This window comes from Camelus bactrianus, chromosome 4, assembly GCF_048773025.1.
Source record: "Camelus bactrianus isolate YW-2024 breed Bactrian camel chromosome 4, ASM4877302v1, whole genome shotgun sequence".
Lineage (NCBI taxonomy): Eukaryota > Metazoa > Chordata > Mammalia > Artiodactyla > Camelidae > Camelus > Camelus bactrianus.
Window position 1 is genome coordinate 23,023,376 of NC_133542.1, and position 8,745 is coordinate 23,032,120.

Consider the following 8,745-nt stretch of genomic DNA (forward strand, 5'->3'; position numbering starts at 1 on the left):
GCTTCCCCCGTGGGGCACAGCTCTGTGTGCATGGTATGTAGTGCAGTCTGTTGGGTCAGCAGGTGGGAGCCAGAGTCCGTCTTGTAGGTTCGAATCCCAGCTCTGGTGGCTCAGGCTGTGTGGTCCTGGGCCACTTCCTTAACTCACTCCGCACCTTGTTAGGATGGAGAAAATAATGATGGCTGTGGTAATACTTGAGGTTCTCCATGAGGACTGGATGAGCTAGTCCCTGTGAAATGTGGAGCACAGTGCCTGCTGCCTTACTATGTGCTCAACAAATTGTAGCTGTATTAAAATAATTACTCATGGAAAATTACAGGGAGTGGAGAAGACTTTATGAGGGTCACATGATCATAGATGCTTCTCACCAATGAAATGTGCAAAAGGTCTACACACTGCGTGTGTGTATCTAATGGTTTCTAGGGGTCTAGGATTGGGGGATTGGTGGCAACTGCTGTTTATTCCCCAGGCAAATGCGGCCACGCGGTGATTCTGTCCCAGGGCCCATTCGGTCAGCACTGGGGGGTGCTCTCCCTGGGTCAAGTCTACCCTCACCCCCGAACAAGCTCTTTGTGGTAGGAATAAGGATCCAGATTGTCTCATTAGAAACCAGCCAGGACAGAAAGGAAAAGAATTGGGAGTTATATGCAGCTGGGAATTAGTCATTTAAAAGGTCAGAGAGCAAAGCATGGTTTTGATATAGATGGGTCCCACATGCTTTGGACTTTAAAATCACTGCAGAAGTTTTCACTAGAAGCAAGTTTGCCATAAAGGGATTTCACCACACAAATTACGAGTAAGGGAACTCAATCACCATCCTGAATTTTAAAAATGCAATTAAAATTGGTGCAGGCCCACTGAGCCTTGCCAAACCCTGCTTTAAATAACAGTTTAGAGAATCACAAACTTCAATTACTTTTGGCAGTGTCTTGGTTTTTCATGAGGCACTATAGGTTATTAAATGTCGCAGCTATTTAGCTTGCTAATGAATAGTTTATCCTACATTCAATTAGGCTGGTTTTCCCTCCTTTTTTTTTTTTTTTTTTTCTCCTTTCTCTCTCTCTCTCTCTTTTTTTTCAGCCCACTCAAAGAATTGATGATAATTAAGGGAAAGCTGTCAGGGGGCCAGGTTTTTCATCCAAGATATCTTTATGGCTCTAGGGTTACCCAGGGTAGAAATGTGGTTTCATCTTGTAAACTTAATATCTGTCTTCCACAACAGTAGCAGCTACCATAATGATGATAATCATAAAAATAATTGCCGTTGTATGCTCTACACAACACTTTTCAAACCATTCTGAGTATTTCCCATTTTTCTCTTCATACCTTTGTGTGGTAGACAAGGAGCAGATGTAGTATGCCTTTTAGAGTCAACGAAGCAAAGGAGGTTAAATGAATGTTCTCAGATTATAAACTTCATCATGAATAAATCAGAACAGAGCATGAACAGGTAATGTAGTGTTTGTGCCACCAGGCTACCCAGTTCCCTGGTTCCTTTCTCTCTTTCCCTCTCTCTCTCTTTCAAGTGATTGAAGAATTGAGATCATTGGACGCTAATAATATTTCCACATATTTCTAACGTCCACATTGCTGAGGTCTGATCAGTTGGGGACCAGTCCCTTCCTGATCTGCAATGTGCTAATTTCCTAGCCCCACTTCTGTCAGGGGGGATTATGGCCCCAGCGATGACTGACATCACAGACATCACAGAGGAGGTCAGAATCGGACACAGATCCACATGTATTAAACATAAGTATACTCATGAAATGTATTTCAGGATAGGCAAAATTAAACTTGAGAACCAAACACCAAACCCTAAGAAAAAGAGGCCAATTTGAGAGCTCTTAAATATGTAGCAGCTCACTTCTGCAGCTCTGCAGTGAGGCCAGACTTCCAAGTTCTGCTCTACATCCAGGCCAGTTTAATTGTTCAGTCTGTCCGAGGCATTGAGGTGACGTGTGTGGGAGAGAGAAAGATGAGTAAGAGAGAGTCTGCTCCCTTGCAGAGCTGTGTCATGGATTTCCCCCAACCCCACCTCACCTCAGGCCGGGTACCAGGTATGTGTGAGAACTCCGTCGCGTTGAGAGCAAACTTGTCATCACCACTTCGAGAAAAAGATCTGGATAAAGAGGAGGTCCGGCCAGAGAGCCGATGCCTTGATCATTCTATGTAAAGGAACTTCGAGGAACGACTCTTGGCTCCTGCATTTCTTAACTTCTCCCTCCAGCTCCCACCCCAGAGCTCTTCTCCCGTTCCCACACTTATCTCCTGACTGAGTCAGTTCCAATATCGGCTCCTTTAGGCAGAAGGGACCACACCTCTGGTTTGAGGGTCTTCATTCTGATGGTGCATTGATGCCCCTCTACTTAGTCTTCCTGTGTGTCCCAAACATGACCTCATCTCTGGGACTGGAACCGCCCATCCAGATTCGGAGTCATTCCTCCTTCTGGCATCTAACTAGCCACTTGGCCTTGATATCACCACCATGATCAGAGTCCAGACAGTAAACCTCAGGCCACGTCTGGGTCCTGGCCTGTGTCTGCTCTCCTGACACCTCCTCAGCCTGGCCTGAAGCTCGGAGCAGCTCTCTCCCATGTCTGGTTTGCCCAAAACTTAGCTAATGTTTATTAAGGTCTGACCGTGTACCGGGTAGTCTTTGAAAGTGCATTGCATGTTTATTTAATCCTCACACCAGCCCTATAAAGTAGTTATTATTATCATATCCCCTTTTTATGAAGGAAACTTAAGCCCAGAGAGATTAAGTCATTTGTCCAAGGCTATCGGCCTCAGAACCCCCAGCAGACTGCGCTGAGATTTCTTTGAGAAACAGAGCTCTGCGGTGATTGGTTAATGCCCTCACGGCCATAAATCTAAGATGCTAACTGGTCCCCATCCTGCCAACACCTCTTTTTCTTAAAACCTCAACTTCCTGATATGATGGGAAGAGAAAATGTGGTCAGGGGGCGTTCCCTGGCTCTCCTCTTTTCGCTGACCCCACCATCCGCCCGTCTTCCTCAGGGGGTCCCGTCGCCACCGCTTTTCCTGCACGCAGGGCCCCAGTTCTCTGCCGCCCCAGGCCCTCCGCTGTTCGTATGATCGCTAATGCCATCAGCCCCCTTCCCAAGGTTTCCAAATAGAGGCCTGGCCCCTGGCCCGCCAGATCGTAAAGGTTAGGCCCTCGTATTCCAGAGGGCTGTGTCAGATGAGGAATTCTATTAGAAGGCTTTGCATCTGGAGTTTTCTAATGGTGCCTTCGGGCAAAAAACATTAAAATGAAACCAACAACCAACAACCCTACCACCACCACCACCACCCCCACCATTGCTGCTTTCCCCACAGTGAGATTTCTGACTTGGTTAAATCGAATTCATTAATAAGCAAGGGGGAAAACACTCCAGGCAGTTTACTCTTAAAAATGTAAACTGTTAAAGCATTTTGTGGTTAGCAACATTCTGAAATAATGCGTTGTGCTCTCCTGTTTTGTGAGTTCTCAGAATCAAAGATTTTCTGATACACACAGGAAACATGATGGAGATGGTCACATCTAAGACCCTTTAGCTTCCGGCCGTCTTTCTGATCGTGGGGACGTGCTGGAAAGTTTGAAATCTGGAGCCACCATTTCCTCGGACTTCCTTTGCTTTCGGATACCTTGTTTTCCCCCTGAAAGTATTCTCAGGGGCACGTGTGAGCAATCCTTGGTTCCTGACCTGTACCAGATTCCCTTACATGTACCAAATTTGTACAGATTTTCCCTCCCTCCCTCTTTTCTCACACACACACACACACACACACGCACACACACGCAGCTCACTGAGATGGGGATGAGGTTCGAGAAAGAGCCCAAGAAAGAAGTCGTTTTAAGGTCCCTGTAAGGTCACAGTGGCTGGGCCCCGGCTGGAAACAGGACTCTGGGAAGGGGGACAGAGGGGCCTTCCTTGCAGGGGGTTCCCAACCTGTCTTTGTCTGAAAACTGGGCACCGGGCCAGCCCCAACTCAGAGAATTGCTGCTTTTGGCCTCCGGCCCAGTGATGGATCTGACTGTCACTTCCGTACCCCCAGTGAGGGAGGAGGCCAGCTAAGAAGAGGGAAGAGGAGGAGAAAACAGGACTGGGTCTGGGAAAAGAGATAGGGGGGTCGACCTCAGAGGAAGGACTCAGCTGGGGAGGTGGAGGCCTCTACCAGTCCCAGGGCCCTCTTGTCAGCTCCTGCTCCCCTGTTAGAATCCATCATGAACAATCAGGGAAAGTAACGACACCATCGGAGGGAGACTCTTGCATTCAGGCAGCAAGAGGAAAAGCGGAAAGTCTGATGCTCCCTAGCTTCTCGCAGTGAGACGCTGGTGAACAGCAATCTTATTTTTAAAGACTTCCTGAAGAGGGAAGCACACCATCTTCTTCTTTGGGAATGAATTCCGTAGTGAAGTGCTCCTTACAAGCAAGGAATTCTTCTTTCCACCCAACTGAAATCAAGAAACCAACGCTTGTGTATTTAAAACATGTTGCCAGGGGCAGGGAAACACGGCTGACAACATTTAGAAGCTGACAAAAAGGACAGCTTCTGTGAACTTAAGAAAAAACATAAAAAATAGCTGTAAGGACTCGTCTGTTTGGATTGTCTTTTTCCCTTCAAAATCTGCACATTTGGCATTGGGCTATTGTTTGTGAATGTATTTCTCTAAATTAAGATTTATGGCATGTTGGAAATGTAAAGAGTCTGACAGCTCATCTAGTCCAATTCCCCTTACCTTACTGATGAGGAAATAGAGGCCCAGAGAGGTCTAGTGACTTGCCCAAGGTCACACAGGTAGAAGGGCTGGAGTGAGGACTTGAGACAAAGTAGACTCGCTCTCGCTCTCTCTTTTTCACTCTCTCTTCTCCAAGTGGTACTGTGCCTTCCCTGGCTTTCTCTAATTCAACCTAATTTAAAAACTAACTTTAAGCAATATATGAATATATGGATTCCCTTCTGTGACATCAACTCATATATTCTGCTTACTCATCTGTTATTCATCTGTGTCTCTCCAAACAAAACTGTGAAATCATGATACATGTCTCTCTAGTTCTCTGCTGAATCTTTAAGATCCAGAGAAATCGTTGGACTATAGTTGGTTCCTAGCGAGTATTTGTGAGTGATATATTAGTGAGAGAGTGATAACAACGTCAGTGTTGACACAGTAAAGTAACAAAATGTAATAATAATCAGGGGGTAGATTGCAAAGAGATTAGAAATGCCATCAGAAATCATGTTTTGAGTCCATCAGTTTTGCCCTTTGAAGTGGGTTGTACGTATTGGTGCTTGTGGAAGAAATCTGAATGTATATCCCTAAGAAGACACTCATGGGCAGGAGAAAATCTCATTCCACTTTAATAGGCAAGAATATTTCAGAGTCTCCCAGAAGATGACTGACATCATCCACTAACCGACAAGTCCATATAGATGCCAAAGGAAAGCCTTACCTGGTGAGCCCCCACTCAGGAGCTGGGCGTCTCTCACGTGTTCAAAGGTGGGCTCTGCCTTTAGGTATACAGCCTTCCAGACTTCTCCAAGCTGGGTTTTCCCACTAGTGGCGTGGCTGGAAGTCATTAGTGCCGTTCACCTAAGCTTTCCTAGTCTGCCTTCCAGGCCCACGGCACAGTGCACTTCCTGGTGCTTTTGTAGTGAGGCAGAGTCATGGGACCAGCTCTGGCCAATGAGCTGTGAGAAGAGCTTCCGCCTGCTGGTTCCTGACCCTCCAGAGCTCTTTTTCCATTTGTGAAGTGATGAGCTGTGTTCATGGAAGTAGTTACTGCCTTAGCTCACGTCCCTGAGTGAGGAGAGACAGAGCAGGGTCCTGCAATGACCATGGAATACAAGCAAAGGAAAGACCTCCTTTATTCTACCCCACTGAGATTCGGGTGTTGTCACGCAGCAGAACCTAGGCTGACTGAGACAATGTGTGAGGCCATCTAAGGGGCTGTAATGACTGTGGCACGTCATGGTATTGCATCCTGTGAAGAGAAAATTATTCCCTTTTCAAATCTCTTCCCGTGATTCAGATGAGCTGAAGAGAAGATCAGAGGCTAGTATGTTTTTAACAGTTCTCCTGTCACCCACCTTCCTTTTTAACTGAGAGCAGAACTGGGGCTCAGAGTGTCTGGCTAGAATTTAATTCTATTGTTTTGTTTTCACAGTTTATTTTATAGCGATCGCTATGTATGAAACACGATACTGCGGAGTTTTTTACATTGAATACCATAAAGTTTCCTTCAAATATTTATTTATTGAATTTAAACAAGATAATATAGCTAACATTGCTACAGTGCTTCCTACGTGACAGGTGTACGTTAAGTTCGTGTCATGTCATAACTTACTCAGTCCTCATAACAGTTCCATGAAGTAGCTACTTTTATTATCTCTACTTTATACACGAGAAGACGGAGGCACAGAGGTTGAAGAAGCAGCCTGAGTTCCCCCAGTTAGTGACAGAGCCAAAATTCGAGTCTAAAAAGTCTGTTTCTACGATTTGTACTCTGTGAGTTGATTTTTTTTGTTTTTTAAGAAAAGAGAGATTTCCCTTATTGTTGGCATGTGCCCAGAGCAAAAACCATGAAGGTGGTACACAAATGATGGTGCTTCAGGAACCTCCCGTCTGCCAGCCAGGCTTTGTCCCCTTGCCACCGAGTGACCTCTGACCAGGTCCCCCACCCGCGTTCCCGTCCAGCCTGGAGCGCACCGCCTTGCTTCCCGCACGGAATGTGCAAGGCTCAGGACCTCAGGGCAGTACTCTACTCTGTGACCATGGGAGGAAAATGGATTTGTGAGAGTTTGAAGGAAGATAGAAGGGGCTGCAGATGATCAGAGGGGAGGGAGGGAGGGAGTGACCATTTGCGTCTGAAGCTTTTATCTGCAGAAATATCCTCCTTCCAGAAGCACTGGAGCTGCTGGCACCCACTCAGCAGATGGATTCGGTCCCCCCATCCACAGTGCCAGCCAGCCCCAGCTGCTCCCGGGGCCGCTCTGTTCGGGAGGTTTAAAGGAGACCCCCGATAGTAAGCCAGCGATTAGAAAGGGATTTTTCTGTGTGGTTTCTTTTCAACCCTTGGGGAGTGTCTTATACAGACTAATTTTTATAACAAAGAAATATATTTAAAATGTCCCCTTGAAACTTATTTAGCATAGAGCTCTCCAATTTCTTTGTGTAGCGAGTTGCTAATGTTATAGGGAAGCTTTTTTTGTTTTTTTTTTTGTTTGTTTGTTTTTGTTTGTTTGTTTTTGAGGTTATTGTGGCTTGAAGACCTAAATAGTCAAAAAAAAAAAAAAAAAAAAAAAAAAAAAAAAAAAAGAAAGAAAGAAAACTAGCTTTAGGGATCAATGAGTTTGAAAGAAGGCTTTTCCTCAGTCAGGGCACACTTACCCTGGCGTCCTCAGCCTTTCTGAATCTCCCCAGTCCTCGGGCCATTTTGTTCTTGCCGTATTTTTGCTGTCTGTGCTGCCCAAGCACACGGAAATAAGACTCGTGGTGGAGAAACCACAAAGGAGGCTCAGATTCATATGTTATTTAATGCAACATAATCGGTGGTGGCGGTTGGGGGTGGGAAGCTTAGATTCATTACTGGTTAAAAGCAGGAAGCATGAGTCAATAGACTGGGTCCTCTTAGTCTTGTTGCTTTGATTCCTGTTTCCCGGAGGGTGAATCCAGGGGATCTCACGTAATACAGTTTTCCCGAGCAGCCAAGAAGGCCATATTCGGTTCACCTTCAGGCCCTTTTGTTACGGTTCCTTTAAATAATTAGAGATTCCCGAAACCCTGCTCCTCTTTCCCCGTATTAAGAAAATGTACATACTCAGGCAATAGATGGCAGTGTTTGCACAAATTTTAATATTGCAGTGACTCCTAAAGGGAGCCAGGCGCTCAGCTGCCCTGTGGCGCGCCGTGATCGTATAGTGGTCAGTACTCTGCGTTGTGGCCGCAGCAACCTCGGTTCGAATCCGAGTCACGGCAGGAGGGGAGGAGGCTTTTGGGAGAGAACACCACCATACTCCAGCCGCACAGCATTTTGCAACCAGACACAATATAATGAAAATCAATAAAACAGAAACCGCTACAAATATTTTAAACTTGAACGAGATGACATATGCAGGGTGGCTTTATTAATGCACTAATCCTGTTGCAAGCGTGTTGTGTGTGGGTTTTTTTATTTGCCTTGACGGATAATATGATAAAACTGGAGTGTAGTGGGCATGTAATTATTATTAATTACAACTACTTAAGCTCTGCTTTGAGCAGACTCGTCAAGTCTGCTTGCTTTTGAGCCTTGCCAGGGCTGTACAGTAATAACAACCCTGAATTATTTGGAAAGATGTCAGCAGTAGATGTGGAAATCCTGTTTAACCAGGCATGAATTGTTGTTAGGAGGTTTTTTTCAGGATGACAGAGAGAAAATGAACTGTCCCTTATCAGTAATTGCAGGAAACATTTTGTTTCTATGATATGAACTGGCTATAATTTAACTTTCCTGCATCATTGGATAATGTAAGAAGCCAGTTGTTGCTCAAAATGAAATTCTCTGAAGTGGGCATTTGGGTCTGATAAAGGGCATATTATAAGTAGACAATGGGGCTCAAGCAATAAATAATGTCCATATATGGTGAAACTTTTTTAATGACATTTTCCGAAAGACTGGGGTTTGTATTTTAAATGGCTAAACGTTGAATTAATGTGAGTAACACAGCTTTAATGGGCCTTTCTTCAAGACTTAAAAACAT

At 45.2% G+C, this 8,745-nt stretch overlaps 1 non-coding gene across 1 annotated transcript; it reads left to right on the top strand.

Annotated features, from left to right (window-relative positions):
• Positions 1 to 7,909: 7,909 nt before the first annotated feature.
• TRNAH-GUG (transfer RNA histidin (anticodon GUG)) lies at positions 7,910 to 7,981 on the top strand. Its single transcript has one exon. It is a non-coding gene; the product is annotated as a tRNA-His (tRNA).
• The last annotated feature ends 764 nt before the right edge of the window (positions 7,982 to 8,745 follow it).